This window comes from Filicampus tigris, chromosome 6, assembly GCF_054856515.1.
Source record: "Filicampus tigris isolate MCC_2025a chromosome 6, RoL_Ftig_1.0, whole genome shotgun sequence".
In the NCBI taxonomy this organism is placed as follows: domain Eukaryota; kingdom Metazoa; phylum Chordata; class Actinopteri; order Syngnathiformes; family Syngnathidae; genus Filicampus; species Filicampus tigris.
Window position 1 is genome coordinate 13,495,310 of NC_141222.1, and position 20,145 is coordinate 13,515,454.

General features: G+C 38.6%; 1 protein-coding gene and 1 pseudogene across 1 annotated transcript in view; one reads left to right on the forward strand and one right to left on the reverse strand.

Moving 5' to 3' along the window:
- LOC147145897 (uncharacterized) overlaps window positions 1-7,195 on the forward strand; it is a 32,454-nt pseudogene extending 25,259 nt beyond the window's left edge.
- The window catches only part of sgcz (sarcoglycan zeta), a 301,050-nt gene that overhangs the window by 179,893 nt on the left and 101,012 nt on the right, over window positions 1-20,145 (reverse strand). The window lies entirely within an intron of this gene.

Below are 20,145 nucleotides of genomic sequence, written 5' to 3' on the forward strand. Positions count from 1 at the left end.
TTGCTCTCACTGCGTTAATAAAATTACAGTTGAACTACTCCTACTCAGCCAGATGCACACTGCAACTGCAATGCAAATTCAGAACTGGACTGACTGCCAGCTGTTAAGTGACCCATTGCATGATGCATAATGAGCCATGCACAACCCACACAGTAAAACAACATCCACCCATCCACGTTCTATGCCACTTGTCTTGTCCAGGGTCACTGGGAATCTGTAGAGTGTGTGGGGATGTTGGAGTACACTCTGGACAGATAACTTTCCTGAGAAATCTTTCTGCTTGTTGCACCATGGATGGGAGCCAAAAACTGCCCCTGATTCCCTACAGTCAATCGTATCTTTATGCAGCAAACTAATACAGCGGAACCTCCAAAGTTGAACACCATCTGTTCTGAAACACTGAATACCAACAGTAAAATTATCAAAATTAAGAGTAGTATATTGAAACTTTTTTGAGACCAATAACCAAAATACCAATTATAAATCCACTCCAACAACAGGCATTGATTTATGTACTGTAGATATAATAAATGATAAAATGGACCAAAATACATTAATGATGGCTGACCCAAGAGATACAGACATATGATATTATTTTTTTTCCTGTCACATGATAAGATGGTTGTGTAAGACAGGCTAACACCTCCATATTCCATCAAGAAAGTTAACAATCCAGCATAAGGGGGGCAAAAAAGAGCTTTGATTCCCCAAATTAAACATGCCAATATTGTGGAAATTAAGTGTTAATATACAGGAAGGCCAATGGAACTGAGGTTGTACCGTTTGCACTTCAACCAAAATTATCAGAAAAATATCATATCTCTAACATCACATAAAACTTTACTTCAAACTGTCGTCATGTGGCACGTTAGCATCAGACAAGACTGCAGTTCAGCAAGCATTAAAGGATTGCTTTTTGTTTTTCCTTAGGCATGGCGTTTTTATTTGCAACAGTTTTTTGCAAAAGTAGGGCCCGCCTAAAAAAAAGGGGTATTTAGAGAAGAATAATATAAGAGAAGCAAAATAGGTCCTGCAGTGTTCATATTAAAAGCAGTAAGACCACATGTGTTATCAAAGTTGTGGTTGTTTTACACGACAAAGACCACTTTTTACACTTGTGTGACGTGAGGTACATAAGAGGCGTAAATCACAAGTTTTAATATGAACAGCTGTTATCTACTTTTTACACGTAGAGTATAATTTATTTTAGTAAAATATCTGAGTTTTCATTTAATTACATATTTTTCCCAGATACCACATATTTCCGTTTGTATCTGTCGGGATGCAATGAGAGGTGGGCATTCGGTCAGGCTGACGGACTGGTCTGCCCGTTTTGCTGAGTAATATTCAGAATCCAAGAGAGCAACAATAATATATAGTAAGCTTCCTCTTTCTCAAACAGCTAGACACTTTCTCTTCATCTCTCTCTCTCTCTCTCTCTCTCTCTCTCTCTCTCTCTTTCTCTCATCTGGAGTCATCATCCACAGGCTGCTAACCTCCAGTGATGGAGAGGGAGAAGCAAAGTTGACCAAGCAGACAGAGGAGAGGTTTGAAGCTTTGCAGCTGGTCCTTGTGCATTGTACACTCTGTTTAAATACTGAGTGGACACCAGAGGCCTTTTTCATCAAATGCAAGATGCAGGGGAGAAGCAAAGAGGCTGTGCATAATTGTTACTGTCCAATGAAAAATGCAGCTCCACTTTTTTTTTAATGAACTATTTCTAATTTGAGCCAACAAAATTATTATTTCATCTTAAATGACATTCTTGACTGTCATCAAAATATAACTGGAACATTCTTGGAAGAATAGCAGCCCATGATTGAATAGCAAAAAGTCAGGTTGATTTGTAAAAATTCTAGACAGGAAATTGCACACTAACAAACAAAAATAATCGACAAGGTCATACAAAATGGTTCCACGGCACAATGTGCCAATAACTAAACAACATAAGGCTATAATTTGTGTATAATCTTTTTTTTCTTTTTCTTTCTTCCTTTCTTTTTCTTTTTTTAATATGGGTTACATTGAATTTAGTTTTAAAATGTATCAGTCATGTAACACATGCTTACACGGTCACCAAATGCTCTTGTAATGATATTTTGGTTTTGGAAAACATATTATAAATAACACATTATCAGCCAATCACTGGCTGTTAAATTTTCATTTGAAGCCTATAGTTTCATGACAGTCTAGTCTGTGGGTCTGTTTTGTTCGTGGGAACAATCCAGAGAAAAAGTTAATACTGCGTTAATAACAATGCTACTGTGTTAAGATCATAATGGCGCCTCAGATGCTTATGTGGCCTGTAAGCCAAAATTGGAAACTACTTAGTTCTGGGACATGGGGAATGGCCATTACTGAATCCCCTGAATACAAACACGAGGCAGCACAGCAGAAGCTCATAAAGAGCCTCCAAAGCTCAAATTATTGTCTCAAGTACATGCAGGAAGTGGTCAAAAATAAGCTGAAGCTTAGAAAATAGCCCAGCGGAACAGGCTGAATTAGGGTGTCCATCTATTTAAGAATGTACCTTGTGGCTTTGGATTAAACTGTTTATGCAAGTGTAAAATTGGATTGCAGTGATTTGTGGATCACAGCTGCAAAGGCTCCCAGGGCTGAAGTTAAAGTGCACAGATATAAAGTAGTACTACTGTCACTTCATTATTTCTTTGCTGCATGTCCTCTCTACATGGCCTCTACTCTTCATAGCCAGATTGTTGACGCCAGTCAGATTGTTGACGCCAGTGCTAATATACATATATATATATATATATATATATATATATATATATATATATATGTACACACACACACACACACACACACCCACACACACACCCCCACACACCCACACACACACACACACACAGCGTATTTTCCGGGCTATAAGCCGCACCGTTATATAAACCGCACCCACTCTATTTTTAGAACATTTTGGAAAAAAACTTCAATAAGCCGCACCTTTATATGAGCTGCACCTATCTATGTTGAAATCTTTTATATGTACTGCATTTAAAGAACGATTATGAACTGTAAATGTATATACCTGAGCACATTCTTTCCTAACAGTGCCTTTTAGCACTGCAGCAATGTTGCTGATTAAAACAGAAGAGAACCAAGAGAAAATAAACAGTACTTATCTTCATTTCACTGCCAACTGCCGCTCCAGTTTGTCAGATAATGTCCACCAGACTCCACCATCTATTGTTCTACTACATTCTGCATATGCACCTGTCTTGTTTTATTAATTAATAAAGTCAGCCAATCCAACACACGACGTGCTAAATCAACAATAGCATTTCACATCGAAACAACAGAACAGACGTAACCACATTCATGTGCACTTCAGGCACCTCTAGCAAAACATAAAATTAAAGGATTACAGCACCTAATGCAATAACCTAGTCTATGGCGCCCTCGGCTGTTGAACTCCTCCACCCTGCAGTCACATCCAGTTAATGGGAAATGTATTGTATTGAATTGTACTGTCATTCCGGTTAGAGCGCCCCGAGTGGCGGAAGAAAAATCCACAGAATAGCCGCACCGCATGGCTCAAAATCTAGGAAAAAAGTCGCGTTTTATAGTCCGCAAAATACGGTGTATATATTTTCTCGTCCCTGCACAGCACGAGATCTATTTCCTTTTGATGGTGTTTTGGAGTCCGGGTGAATATAGCAGATGTCCCAAAAGGAGCTGTCACCGAATGGGAACTTCCGAGGTCGCTGTTGTGACCGACAACGCTCGCAACATGGATGTGGCGATACGTGAGGCTGGCTTTAAGCCACACATTAAGTGCCTATCGTGCAGGCAATGAACGCAACGCTAGTGCAGCTGGTCCAAAGTTGGCCGCGTATCATGTTTGTTTGGACGTGTCAAGCGTATAGTTTCTTTTTTTCACCGATGCTCAACAGCAGCAGCACTTTTGACGTCTAAATAAAGACAGCTCGAGCTGCCCGCGCACAAACTAATTATGAACGTAATCACGCGCTAGAACAACTCTTTGGACATGATGGCTCGCGATCTAGAGCAGCGGGGTGCAGCTCTGAGGAACCCAGAACTACGACGAGTTGCAGAAATCTTGACATAGACGCAGTGACATTCCTCTTGTTGAAGATCGACTGAGAAACAAGTTGAACTCTACAATACAATACAATTTTATTTATATAGCGCATTTCATAACAGCTAGAGCTGTAACAAAGCACTTTAAAAACAATACAATAAATAAAAAAAACTATAAGAGGCAGTGATACATCTATTAATAAATATATCAGTAAATATTAACAAATACAAAAAATATAAATAAAAATATAAATAAATAAAGCCAATAAATGAACATAAAACACTATATACAATTGAGTTACTGCCCCACGAACACAGTTGGATTATGTCAAAGTATTCAGTAAGAGGAAAGATCTCAGCTTTAGCTGTTATTGCAGCAATATTTAAGAGCATGTAACAAAAGTGACTCCTGTTTGTATTTGCACTTTAGAGCTCGTGAGAAATCTCGTCTCGTGGGATTTTTGTCTCGTTCCATTCCTTATATATATATATATATATATATATATATATATATATATATATATATATACATACAACATTAGGGCTGGAAAAATCTTGTTTTGCGATGTATCGTGATTCTTTTTGTGCCGATACCTAGTATCGATACGTTGATGAAATATCGATACTTTCGATACCTTATGTATTGCCCTGTTCGTGTGTGGGGGCGTGTGTTTGTGTGTGTGTGCATTTGATAGGAGCGCTATTCAAGCTGTGCACGACTCGTATTAAGATACATGCAGTTACACTGAAAAGTAGAAGATACGTGTTGTTACATTGAGGAGTAGAAGAAAATCACGATCAAGTTTCGTAGTTACAACTTGGTTTTTGGCAGTGTAGGAGGAGCAAATGCCTGTGAGTAGTTTTGGAACATTTGAGGTTCTTAAAGTTGAGCTTTGCCATTGGAGTTTTATTTCTATGTTCTCGTTTTTTCTATCTTGCATTCCTGTGTGTCAGGAACAGTTACTGGAACAGTTTATGCACTTTTCAAACATGACACTTGAGATGTCAAATGGCACTTAAGTTAAAACTTTGGAAACGCATGCCTCAGTTTTTTAAAGGATATATTTTTAAAATATTTAGATATGGCAATACATATCGCATCGCAAACCGAGTATCGGGATCCGTATCGGATTGTGCCAAAAGTGTATCGTCCCAGCCCTTTTCAGTGTAGGGGTGACATTGTAACAGGGCATGCAATATAAAGCCTAATGTTGTTGACAGTCATTAAAAACAAATCTCACTGAGAGTTATAGTAATTGCTTGATTGCTGTAATTTACAATTTAACCATCGTGGGCTTTTCTTTTTTGCATGGAAGGCTATCAACAATTGTGTCAACCGTTGTTTTATTGCATTAGGAGAAAATAATACCACCGGTAGTTTGGAACTGTAAGGTCACGGTTTGTGTCCCGCTATTGAGAAAAAAAAAACTGCAAGTTGTTGGAAAGAGGTGCCGGTCTGCTTCCTGACCATTGTTGCTGTGCCCTTGAACAACTTGACTCACGCCCAACCCTTCCATCTTAAGAGGTGATATTTGTGCACTATTGTGTGCCTGTTCAATCTGCCAGCACTCCTAGCATGCCTGCATGAATGTGATCTAGTTCTTTGTGTGGTGTGTGCAGAGTGCAAGTTGAATTTCTCCTTGAGGGATTACAGCCAGTAAATAAAACATGAAATATAATAATAATAATAATAATAATAATAATAATAATAATAATAATAATAATAATAATAATGATACAAGTTTGAGTTCATTCCTATTTAACAAAAAAAAATCTAAAAAATGGCAAAAATAAATGTGATGAAAACATCTCAGCTACAAGTAGTTTTCAAAAATGGTTGATTTGACGCAAAGCACATTGGGACGTTAATTTAAAATTCAAAATGCCATCTTTAGATTTTTCGCATTAATAAATCACTGTGAAATTTGAAACGAGTGACACATTAAAGGAGAGAGCCAAACTGTGTTTGTCACTACTGTATTGCACAAGAGATCATTTCTGGATTCTTTGGGACTGATGTGGAAGTTTGTGAGAGGGAATTTTTTTTCCTGTACTGTGTCTAAAGTTCCTAATATCTGCATTACAAGCCACTGAGAGCAATAAAGTACAGATTGTGACTCAGGAGTGCAGGCAGCAGCCAAGACCAAGACAAGAATCCATAAGTGTCCTATACAAGTTGCACCTGGCCTAATATGAAAGGACTTCTGCCCTGCCCAACGGCTCTCAAGGAAATCCTCAAATCTGAACAGGTGACAAGCACGAAATAAGGCAATATAGAGAACCTCCGAAATCAACTCTCTGAAGCCAAAGCAAGACTATAAATTGCACCAGTCAAAAAAGAATAATAATTTAAAAAAGTCTAAATTGTCAATATATACATATATATATGTATATGTGTGTATATATATATATATAAACACACACACACACACAAGTTCCACTTTAAAAGATGACAGAGGATTGTAATTTTCATCATAGGTATACCTCATCTATGAGAGATAAAACGAGAAAAAAAATCCAGAAAGTCACATTGTCTGATTTTTAAATAATTTATTTGCAAATTATGGTGGAAAATAAGTATTTGGGTTGAACCCATTATAAGACACCTATCCACAACCTCGAACAATCACACTTTAAACTCCACTATGGCCAAAACAAGAGACAGCTGTCAAAAGACTCCAGAAGCAAAATTATAGACCTGCACCAGGGTGGGAAGACTGAATGTGCACTAGGTAAGCAGCTTGGTGAAGAAAATCAACTTTGGGAACAATTATTAGAAAATGGAAGCCATACAAAACCACTGATAATCTCCCTCAATCTCCCTCAATCTGGGGCTCCAGGCAAGATCTCACCCCATGGGGTCAAAATGATCACCCCATGGGGTCAAAATGATCACAACGGTGAGTAAAAACCCCAAAACCACCACCGAGTGAACGACCTGCAGAGAGCTGGGACCAAAGTAACAAAGGATAACATCAGTAACACACTACGCCGCCAGGGCCTCAAATCATATAGTGCCAGACGCGTCCCCCTGCTCAAAGCAGTGCATGTCCAGGCCCGTTTGAAATTTGCTAGAGAGCATTCGGATGATCCCGAAGAGGATTGGGAGAATGTCATGTAGTCAGATGAAAACTAAATACCGTAGAACTTTTTGGTTACAACTCCACTTGTGGTGTTTGGAGGAGAAAGAATGCTCAGTTGCATCCAAAGAACACCATACCTGCTGTCAAGCATGAGGGTGGAAACATCATGCTTTGGGCCTGTTTGCCAAGGGACCAGGACGACTGATCTGTGTGAAGGAAAGAATGAATGGGGCTATGTATCGTCAGATTTTCAGTGAAGACCTCCTTCCATCAGCAAGGGCATTGAAGCATACTTGCCAAGTTGTCACTTTCGCCGTAATTTGTACAGGTGGCAACACCTTTTCAAACATGTACGCCGTACATTGCTGATTTCTGTTCACGTGATGTCAACCCCCGGGTGTACTGAATCTTACGAAAGTTGTAATTTGCCCTTACATATCTGTGTATAATCTTACACATTACACATTATTTTCAAATGGCTGCTGTCATGTGAACGAAAATCAGCGATGTACATCATACATGTTTGAAAAGGTGTTTCTACCTGTACAAATTACGCCTCAAGTGTACAACTTGACAGGTATGTAAGGCCCCTTTCTGTCCATTTTTAAAACTCGCCTTAAGAAACATTTTTATTCATTGGCTTTCGACCCAACATGAGACTGTTCTATTGTTTTATGGTGTTTGCTGTATTTGTGTTAGTATCAATTGATTAATGAATTGATTGATGAATTAATTAATAAAATTATGTATTTATTTTTAATAATTGATTAAATATATCTAATGATGCATGTGATCATGTGTCTTAAAAGTCTCTGTACTTCTTCCTGCCTCTTTCCCTTTCAGCTTTTCTTGTTGTTTTTTCTTCTCTGTGCCTGTACTCGTGGCAGCTTCTCAACATTTGGGGTTTACCTGCCTGCAAAAAGCCTGGCCGAGCCAAAGCTTGACAAACTGAACAAATAACTGGAGAAGGCCACAAGAAGTTCCATCTTGCTACAAGATTTACAGTGGTTTTGCAAGGATAAGAGGGCCAGCTCGTATGATGCAACACAAATGCACAACAATGGTACAAATGCAACACACGACAGAAGCGGATGTTTAGTTTTACTTACTGCGGTTAGTGCTACAGACTACAATAGCCTTTGTATTAAATACAGTTACTTATTTGCGTGTGTCCACTCTAACATGAGCACTTTTTTTCAGTAACGTGTAATGTAACGCGTTAGTACTTGACATGACATGAGATGCTCTCTCTGAATATTCTGCAGTCCTGTTTCAATGCCAGTGTTGTAATGAGCACAATAATGTTACCCAGAGGAGTTGTCTCTGTTTCTCTCAATGTGGATGTAGTTCAGCTTCCCATAGCTTACCTCTTGCGGTTACTTAGACCACAAAACTAGCAGCGACAAGAATCAACAGAACCGCGACTGGTTACAGCCAAGTTCGTGATCCTTTACGTTTATGGATGTTGAACAAATCCTATAAAAGTACTGCAATAGGTCATTGCAAGGAGTTGTAACTAAAATGCAGCCATTCTTCCACTGTGTGTCCTACCAGGTCACAGGGACATAATGGCATAATAATGATCCCATTTTTAAAGGTGAAGACACTTCAGTATCCTTGAGCAAGCGACTGAAAACTCTATTTACTGCGGGTGGCATGTCAATTGTGAATGGGCCTCTGGCATCATCATCATCATCATCATCATCATCATCATCATCATCATCATCATCGTACTGTGAAAACATTTTTCCTGAGAGATGAATAGCAGTAACGTAAAGGTACGAATGGCCAGTGTAAGTGTGTTCTCTTGTCACACAAGACTGTTTGGATAAAATATGTTCACTTCAACAGGAATTCTTTTTGCAGTACTATAATTAGATAGGAGCCCATTTTCAGAGCCCAACGTTTCTACCACAGTAGGCTGTTAAGAGGGATTTTAGGTGAAGTGTTCATGGCAAGTGTTTTCAGAAGGCAAAACAGAGAATGTCTATTGGATGTCATTTATTTGACTAAGCCATGATTTTGTTTTCTCCCGTTCAATTCCATTGTCATGAATAACAACAGCACTCTGTGTATTTGTTTGTGTGCTTAATTCTGTGGAAACCAAAGTATCAGGCACACATTCATTACAATTTTAAACTATCACTCTGTTTGTATCTAAGTAGCTTTGAAAATGCAGTATACATTTGAAGTGATTATTCTGAATCTTTTTTTTCACTTCTTTATTCACATTCCTTCTTTGTCCTTGCTTCTTGACTATCCAATTGTGGTATACATTTTAACACAATAATAACTAAATATGAAATGCTGTCAACTGTAGAATAAAATGACATTCCAAACTGGACTCATGGAAATTGGGTGTGTTCAAACCCCTTCAGTTCAGCAATGCACAAAAATGCTACATTTTGATTTTCAAAGTGGTCGAGGTTGAGCAAGCACATTATTCATTCACATCTCCTTATTGTGGGGAAAATAATTATCAAGCATGTGTATGGATTTCATATGCTTTTTTTTCCAAAAAAACTATGAAAATTGACGTTTTGTTGGAATGGTCAGGAGCAGTTCAAGCAGAGGCTGAATAAGAATCACCACAGGCTACACACAAATAGAGTCGCCAAGTGGGTTTCAGCAATTAGAATCTCACTGATCGAGAGGGCATCAAGAAAAGTGTATGCAAGTACAACCACGTATGCCATTTATGTTAATTTGAGCCTTTTAGTGAATATTTGATGATGGGCCGTGTTAGAAGTCACGTTAGCTGCCAATGTGCTGCAGCAAGTGGAAGATCAAGTGAGCACAGCAAGAAGGAATAATCACTCTGAACGCAGCTCACATCCACAGCGATCATGATGACATGCCAGGCATTAATGATTCAGAGGCACAGGCGCTGAAAAGAGCGAAAGAGGGAGATGAGGGAGGAGAGATGCCAGGTGGGAGGGAAAGTGTAGGAGGCTGTAGAAAGGCGAGGTTGAATAAGCAAACAGAGAGGGAATGAAATGGCAGAGGAGGACGATGCCACAGAGACTTCATTGCTCCGAACCATTATGGTTGGTTCACTCCTTGTGTCCTATTTTTGGAAAGTGTGACCAGACAGAATTTCAGCACAGAGTTGGACACTCCAGAAGTTACCACATTTCGTATTTTAAACAGCAGTACCCAATGGTTGCTTTCACGCTAACCTTATCATGGGGATGATTTTCAACATCATACAGCACAACACACACATTTGAATGCTGCTGGTAGATATCCATGGTTGATTAAGGAATTGATGATTGCTATAATTGAACATATGAGTTGTCATGGCGTAGCGTGTACCACCTTTGACGCCATAACCATTGGCGATTCTAGGAGGGGTCAGGTGCCTGGTCCCCATTCACCCTCACAACCCCCCTCCCGTGTGTGTGCGTGTTTAAATTTGTGCCCCTCTACAAAAAGCTCTGCCCCCAGTATAATTGGTCGAAAACCGCCACTGGCTATAACTTCCATTTTGTTGTCCAATTTCCACTATTTTCCATCAATGCTGCCCTTTATAGTGAAATCACACTCACAAAAAAAGCACAGAAAGCCAAAGGAAAAAAACAACTCCTGTTTGGTGATCACCGGTATATATTGAAGTATTACAATTTATGCAGTCTGATACTAGCCTATAACAATATATTTTTTGTACCTAATATTCTTGCTGACAACAATTTCTCACTAGTGGGGTGATAAAATGTGCAATTTACCGCCATCAAGTGCTGCATGAAAACGATCTTCTAAGAGACGACTGAGGCCTCCTGGCATACAGACAAGGTGGCGAGGACCTGCAGCCAACCCTGTCAATGTGATTACATGCATACACACTCAAACAGACACACACACACATATGCAGCTCTGATGTTTGTTTGTGCCAAAGGGAACACAGACCACATACAATGCAAACAAAACACACACACACACTCGTGCGTGTGTGCACGTGCAGACACACACAAACAAACACACCCCCTCACACACACACACACACACACACACACACAGGTGCAGCATCAAGCTGCCATGGCACTGCTGGTGGCCTTGTCTTAACCTCCCATTGGAAGTGCACAGACACAAATAGAGGATAGTGTCTGGCAGCTTTGGGCATCAAACTGTCATAAAGAACTCTGTGATTAGATTTTTCCTTTGCTTTTTTCCCCCATATAAAAATAACAAGAATATCCACAAAGTTTCCATAAAGGAATCCACCTTGGTACAGTATTTGAAGCAGAAGCGTCGTCTAACTAGTTATGTCCAGTCTTCCTGGTCATGACAGACTGAGATGATTGCCGGTAAATATGTGGATGACTGAGCATACTGTAGGTGGTGAGTCTGCTAAAGAATATTCAGCCTTGTGTTCCACGCCCTGCTTTTAAACTGATTTGACTAAGTAGGAATGTCACTTACTCCCTGTATCAACCACGTTCTTGTGAATAAAGGACTTTAATTAGTATCTACAGGAACATGAAATACCTTAATATATTTTAAGAACAGCAATTACTGTTTTTCGCACTTTAATATTGGATGGTTATACCGTATTTTCCGGACTATAAGCCGCTACCTTTTTCCTAGGTTTTGAACCATGCGGCTTATGTAAAGGTGCGGCTATTCTGTGGATTTTCTCACTGCTAGGGGTGATCTAACAGAAATTAGAATCAAAACTAAGAAAAAAAATAAATTCAAAGAAGAATAGGCTACTTTTTCTGAAGCAGATAGAACATGGACGACAAATTACAAACAGTTAATTATTTTCAAATCCTCACCCATTCATCATGGAACCCACACGAAGAAGTTCGTATGATGCAAGTTTTAAATTGAAGGCCATTGATCTTGCTATCCAGGAAAGAAATCATGCTGCCGCACGCAAGCTTAGCGTCAGTGAATCTATGGTGAGACGTGGGAGGCGGCAGCCGGACGTGAAATGAAGATAAGAACTGGTTATTTTCTCTTGGTTCTGTTCTGTTTTAATCAGCAAAGTTGCTGGCATGTTAAAAGCACTGTTAGGAAAGAATCTGTTCAGGTACATACATGTACATTTACAGTTCAAATTGTTCTGTAAATGCAGTAAATATAAATTTTTTCAACATAGATAGGTGCAGTGTATAACCCAGTGAAGCTTATATATTGTTTTGTTAATTTGTTTTGTTTTTAAATAGAGTGGATGCGGCGTATATAAAGGTTGTGGCTTATAGTCCAGAAAATATTGTGTGTGGTATGTACACTACAATACAATAACAATTTTATTCATACAGCACATTTCATAACAGCTAGTGCTGTAACAAAGCACTTTACATACAAACAATAAAAAGGCCATAATCCAACAAGTAGAATCAATAAATTAACATAAAACACTATATACAATAGACACCGGAAAAGAGCCGAAGATTTCAGGTCTGATCAAAAGCCAGAGAATAGAAATGTGTCAACGGCATGACTACAACTTAAAAGAGGCAGCGCCACATTACTTATTAAAGTAAGGGAACACGTAACAATGTGTGTTCCACCCTTTGGTTGTGGATGATAATGTACAATGTAACTTAAAACTTTGCTTGTACAGTTAGTAAAGGTTATATGATGGCGACAGTCTTGACTGTGAAAATAATTATTCCACATATAACTGCTCTCAATGGTATTTATTTTTTTCTTTCAAGAAACTTGAAAGGTCAATGGACCATACGCATGGCAACGCATTAGGCATTTCTGGTGGAAAGGTCAGGTGGCACAACAGTCAATGTTTTTCAAGCTGCTGGGAAGCCATCTGATGGAAGAAATGACCTCCTTAGCTAAATATGTGATATTGCATAATAGATACAATATATTCAGTAGTTCAGCGCTGTTGTCAGACGTTTTGACTGTTTGAAGACAAGGAGATAGCTCCTCGGGCCAACACTGTGGTGTACAGCCCAATATGTACTGTGATTTAACTCAGCTTTGAGTTTTAACTACAAAACTACAAATGAGATCGAAAGTAATATTAGCCGAGACAAATTCCCCATCAAAACTAATACAACAGTCGGCGGCGATCTGAAGGTCTGTCTCCCTCTCCGCTCCACGCTTCTTAACTACGGCCGGGGTCGAGAAACATCTCAAACTGTGAGCACATTCATCTTGCCAGAAGTATACATATATGCTTGTTGTTATTATTTTATTTGTTGTGTTTTTATCACCACAATTTTGCTGTCCCCTGCATTGTACAACGACAATCTATAAATGCGTTGTATTGTATTCTATTGTATTGTATTGTATTCTATCCTATTGTATTCATGTTCACTCTTTATTTACACCTGCTTTCATTTATTTTTTGAATAGTCTGAAGTTGAGTGTCTCAATGATTGAAAAATGCAAGTCTAAGTACACATGGAATACTACATTGAAACTGCAAATGATTCATTAAACTAGATATGGAAAATTTGATCATTTCGCTGTTACTTCGGGATAATGTAACAATGTGTCACTCACGGTAACTTTAAGTCATTTCATAAGATACCAAGTGAACTTTGACGCTGTCGTTGTTATGCGTTTACTGACTGTCCAGTAACATGTTACCAAACACGAAGGAGGTGCCTGCATAGAGTCTATCGACATCATGCAACTGATTCTGTTTGACCTTACCGCTGTACACAGATACTGAGATACATGCGAGCAATGATCAGCTTTCCAGCACCTGGGGCATGTTGAGCAGTTGGGAACCTCATTTTTTATGCTAAGCCACAGCTGCCTCCACTGATTGAGGACACTGATGAGGCATACGTCCCCTCACAACCAACCCCCCATCCCCACCCCACAAATGTGCAAAGTTGACCAGAGCAACAACCATAACTGGAGGAAACACCTGGTCACAACACATGTAAAAAGATCCTAAACAATGCCTCATCGGCCACAGGCAAGTTTTAGTTCAGCTGCTGTCGGACTGTGACTGCCTGAAGGGCAGGAATAAAAGTACAATGTTAAGCAAAAAAAAATAAATAAATTTGTGAAGGACATAAAAATTAGTAAAATGACAACAACAGATCAAACAATAGGTCACTGATAGTGTAGTGGTACACACGCCTGAGTTGTGTGCGGGTAGCGTGGGATCGATTCCCGCTCAGTGATGGTGTCTGTGTGTACCCTGCGACTGGCTGGGGACCAGTTCGGGGTGTAGTCTGCCTTCGCCCGTTGACGGCTGGGATAGGCTCCAGCACCTCCCCGCGACCCTGTATAGGATAAGCGGTTTGGAAGAGGATGATGAGATTAAACAATGAAATAAATGAGAAGAACACATTGGAGAAGGTAGAAACCAAATGATAATAATGATCTGATCCAACTGAAATACATGGCGTAGCATAACAGCACCAATTTCTATTTTCTTTGTCCTTTAAATGTCAACATTATTAAACAAAGACAGGAAAACACTGTTAGAAGCAAAATCATTGGTGGTTAGTTGAAGCCAACATAGACAAGGCAATTAGGCAACTTTTAAAATAACCAGGGAGCACAGTGGCTAGTGGTTGCTATGGGTTTGAATATTGACTCAATTCCTATGTGCAGTTTGGATGTTCTTTTTGAGCTTGTGCTTCTCTTCCTCCCACATTCCAAAAACATCCATGTTAGGTTAATTAAAGGCTCTAAATTGTGTATTGGTGGCTATGTGTAAAATGTTGTTTATCTATACATGGCCTGCTATTGACTGGTGCAAGGCCAAGGTATCCTCCACCTCTCACTCAAAGTCAGCAGGGACAGATTTGAGTTCACCTGCAACTTCAATGAAGGCCAGCACTGATGATGAATGAATAAATAGAACTACTGACTATGACTATACAAAAAAAAGTAATGTGTTGTGGTGTGTTTTTATAAAAGCCAAAATGTATTGAATTTACAGCAGATGGCAAGCAGGGCAAAATAATCCGTTACGTGTATAATTTCTAGCAGTTCTGCTTCCTGTAACTGCATATCAAAATATATGGTCATATAATATGCATTGTATCCATGTTTTAAAAGCAATTTTGTTGCACTTTATTTCCAAGATTACCATGCTAGTTCTACGAAAAATGTCATAATAAGTAGAAAGTAGGAATCTTATAATGTAATCTTTGCACATAATCTCCCACTGTATTTTCTAGTTTTGAAAAAGTACTATACAAGCAGTGAATTCAGAGTCGAGCTTTAAGATGCATACCAGCTTTTATATCCATGGCTATGAACAATATACTTCATAAGATGGCTATGTTAGGTATCGGCTATATTTTATTAGTCTTTGTCAGAGCCAATTGACAGCCTGGACATACAAACCTGTATAAGCAATAGACGGTTTCTATATTATTTCATACCTTGCATTCTTGCAATTGGCTGGGAACCAATTCAGGGTGTCCCCCGCCTACTGCCCGAAGACAGCTGGGATAGGCTCTAGCACGCCCGCGACAATTGTGAAGACAAGCGGTATAGATAATGGATGGATGGACCTTGCATACTGTAAATAGCTGTACTTATACATATACTTTATTATTCAAAATGTTATTTTATTTATTCAAAAATTATCATTATTAATAATAAAGTTAAGACCATTCTTCCATTAGCAATGATGACAAGGAGGATGATGTGACAGACCCGGACTTTGTCCCCATATTGAAACGCACAGGAATCAGCACAAATAAAACCCCAAACCTCAAATAAAGGTTAAGATATTCTGGTAGGCTTTTTGTGACTTTTTTTTTCTGGCAGAAGCCTAAAAGTTTTGTGCGAACACTGACTGAGCCCTTTATACAGTATTTCCCTGTACTTCAACTATGAGTCCAGTTTCAGCTCAAGAAAAAAAGCCCCAAAGCATGATGCCGCCACCACTATGCTACACTTAAAGTATGGTGTTCTTTTCATGATCAGCAGTGCTCTGTTTGCACCAAATAATTTTTGGGGAATATGAAATATGGCCAAAAAGTTAAACCGTGGAGTTGCATTTGTATTTATTTATTTTTTTCAATTAAGATACAATATATGTTATAGACGTCTCCCCTGTTCTGCAGTTGAGAAAGTAAATGCCACTGGCCACTATTTGAGCATATATAATACATACCGCTTTTTCAATACCAAGCATTTAAAATATTGAAATGTAATCCTGTAAATCTTCTTCTGTAAGTCACAATGACCAGTGTATCATGATCAATACACGATGATTGATTTGAATCAGTTTACTTAAATTGCCATAGTCATTACTTTGCCATGTGTGCCAAGTTGGGGATTCTTGTGCTGTGCTTATCTGAATAATCAATACAAGTGTCATCAGTGAAAGTCATTGTTTTCAAGTGAAATGATTATGGTTAGTGGTGATAGTCTGCTTCAATTTACTGACACTTTAGAGCACATAAGCGATCGACCACACTCTTACTCAACATCCACAAGCAACCACAGAATGGGCAGTATTTCCTAGAATGAGGAAAAATATGCAAATGGATCAATGGAATCCTTGTAGAAACACAATAAGATCTGTAAGTACCTTGAGCATTAATTCCATGCACAAGACGTTTCGACCGTTAGATTGCTCTGTAAGATCTATTGATCTGGCTTTATTGGCTATTGATTCTTAGGTGCTGCGCTCACACAAGTGGATTGGTGAAGAAACCTTAACAGTTAACAAAGATGTATGATCTGAAGACATGACCAAGGAGAGAGCCAAATGTGTGACACAATAAAGAAGAAATACTCAAAGCAGTGGTGAGACACCGGTCACACCGCATCACTACCCTTTGTATCCACACAAACATGTTTTGTTTCAATGTCAAACATTAGCTACAGTATATTATACAGTATTAAGAAGACACGGCTAAATGAGAGCTGTCTTTTCTCTGATGGGTACATAGTTGATAAGAATATTTGCATGACGTATTACAGTGTGGGTGTCAGGTAGAGGGTAAACGTACATAATTTGATTCCCCAGTCAGAAAGTGAAGCATTTTATCTAAGAGTTCAAATGTAGGATGAGATGAAATTCCCAGGGATGTTACATTTGGGGGGATATGACACAGCTAAATCCAGTTCTCAACTAAGGATAAAAAAAAACAGTGCTCAACATTTTTACTTTATAGTCCTGAAAAACTGCATTTATAAAGTTTCAGTCAAGTTGTCTGAGTTGTGTGTACAAACTAAGGGTTCCATTTGAGATTGCTGGCACATAGAAATGTACAGTAGCAACAATTTTGCAAAAATCCTCATGCTACTACTACTGCTATTGAAAATCGTTTTCCAGAGGCTCTTTGAAGATAGACCCAAATGGCAAATGAAGGCAATGACTTGATGTTTTTTCTGTCGATGCTGTTGCTTTTGCTTGACTAGTGCATTTAGGTGGGGTCTACCCTCATGAAACTCAAACAGTCATGCTTGCAGATGATGATTGTATACAGGCAGAATCCAGCTTGTCCTCACGTAGTTCTTTACATTCATTAATTATAATTGCCACATGATTACAGGTTATTAAACACCTTTCTCCATCAGAATACATACCTTAGCAACCATTGCACCCTAACAAACATACTGTGGAACCTCGCATATTCCAATTCAGACCCATTACTCGATTATTTTCACCAACTCTTCTAATTTAACCAGCATCAGCAATGTTTTGGGTATTCACAACATTTAGATGTATTTGGATGATATTTTGCATTGTTATAATCAGAGCTGGGCATCGTCTAACCACCACCATCCTGGTCCATCCCTCATCGGCGACAGCCAATCGGCGTCAAGAACGTAATATTCACGTCACAAGCAGGCAACGTATGAGCAGACATGCCGCTAAACAATGAAAAAAGATCAAACAAAAGCAACAGACACACACGCGCACAACGTGGTGATCAGTGAAATAAAGACAATATGGGGCACGTCATTGATCCTGTGGGACCGCAAGGTACACAACAATGTTTTATTTTTTTATTTTTTCCTTACTCAGTTTCAATATGCAGATGGGAAATAGGTGATGACCAGTTCTGGTTATAATATCTTACTCATGTCCATACCGCTGGTGTCGGGCCTCCTATGTCACGATTTGGTAAATGTAATATTTTTTCACAAATCTACAGCTGTTGTGCAATCCACATATGTGGATGTTATTTTTATGAATTGTCCAATAATAAAGTCTTCAAAATGGCTTGCTCTCTTTCGATGAGGAAGTGTTAATGGTTGAACAAACATGGCGTTTTGGGGTCTCCTGAAAAGGCAAGGTTTTTGTTACAGTCTTTTGGAGGTGCGAAGATTCCACCTGACGGCAGCGATATTTAACAAAACATTCAACAAAACACTGCAGGCCCTTGCTGGATGCCAAAAAGACAAGATCGTCAACATGGCAAAATTGTCACCACCTTGTCTCCAATTTTACAACTGATATTCAATATTAAATATGGCCAATGTTTATCATTCATATACAGCACTCTGGTTTTCATATGGAATAAAAGTAAAACTAGTTTAAAGGTAGACTTTACAGTTTATTATTCTAATAGTCAATGGAACACAAGTAGGGCAACAAAAGAGGTTTAAAAAATAAGAAAAAAAAGCTGTTATTTTTTTGTTGCGTGTTGGATCCAGACATAAATACCTGGAAATGGAAGCTGAGCTGAGCTGAGCTGGGGTGCTTTATAGGTAACGCTGCTAATAAGAAGCAATACAGGAACACATCTTGAGTTCTGTGGTTGCTTAGGTACTACTAGCTTGTGACAAAGAGATACCGGTACTTCATGTCTTTAGCACTGTACAAATGTGCTGCTCTTTGAAAAATTCTCATTTCTATTTGTTGGCTATTATCCCTGTATAGATTATATACTTTCTCATTATGTACTGAACAGCCAGACCCCTTCTTACCAAATCAAATTTCTAGTTCTTTGGTTATCGGCCATCACTGCCACCCTGCTGTTGCAGCATCACAAGTGGAAAAGAAAAAGCAAAACATATCCTTCAGATACTCGCTAAGATAAAGTCTTGCATAAAGACTTACTGATGTGTTGTTGCATGATGATTGTTTGAACACCAAGCTGTTTTTAGACATATTTATCATTGAAAAGAATTAGTAGGGGTAAGACGTCTTATTTTGGTGGGAAAAAAGAAAAGAAAAACATTTCATCCAACTTGTATCCTGAAGAACATAAAGAGGTAAATAATCAATGAATGACTTGAAAATTATTTCATGGAGATGAGACGCACACTTGAGCATTTTTGCTTTTACTCATCTGCACACACAGCTGTCTTTTTAGTGCCGCACCACCCCTTGGATATATAACAATATATAATCTTTGCACTTGCACCGCTGAAATGCACAAACATATAAAACACCTTCTGCTTCCTGTACATGGACAAAATATCAGTGGACAGCTTGAAAGCACTGGGTTTTTTTTCATGTCAGTTCACAAGGCTCATGAACAGGTTTTATAAAGTCAATAAAGCTGTGTGTCTGCTAACTCGTGTCCTCTATTTGTACTGGTGCTACACACCAGTGTTTAATTAAAATGTGTAGGTGCTCTAAATGGATTACAACACAAATTGGACCTAGCAAAGTCATCCATGGTGGTAAACTCACAGCAGTAAAGATTGAATAAAATGATTAGGTGCACCGCATTATGTAATTTAAAGATAAAATACACATTTGACTTTGTCATACAATTAATACAACAAATGAGATGCCACATTGTCAGACAGATGTTGAACACTGAGTATGGTATTGCACATTTGATTTGTTTGTTTCCAAACTGTTTTATTCACATTTTATGATATACAGTATTTATGTGTTTTCTAATCGTACTCGGTGTATTGTTGAAATTAAATACAGCACAATATTAAAATAAGAGAAAGTATACCGTATTTTCCTGACTATAGGTTTTTTCATAGTTTGGCTGGGGGTGCGATTTATACTCCGGAGCGATTTATGTGTGAAATTATTAACACGTTATTACCTGTATATCATTTCACATGTTATTTTAACCCACACAAAGAACATAAAGATAAATCCTGAAAGCTATTAAAATGTATGAATAATTTA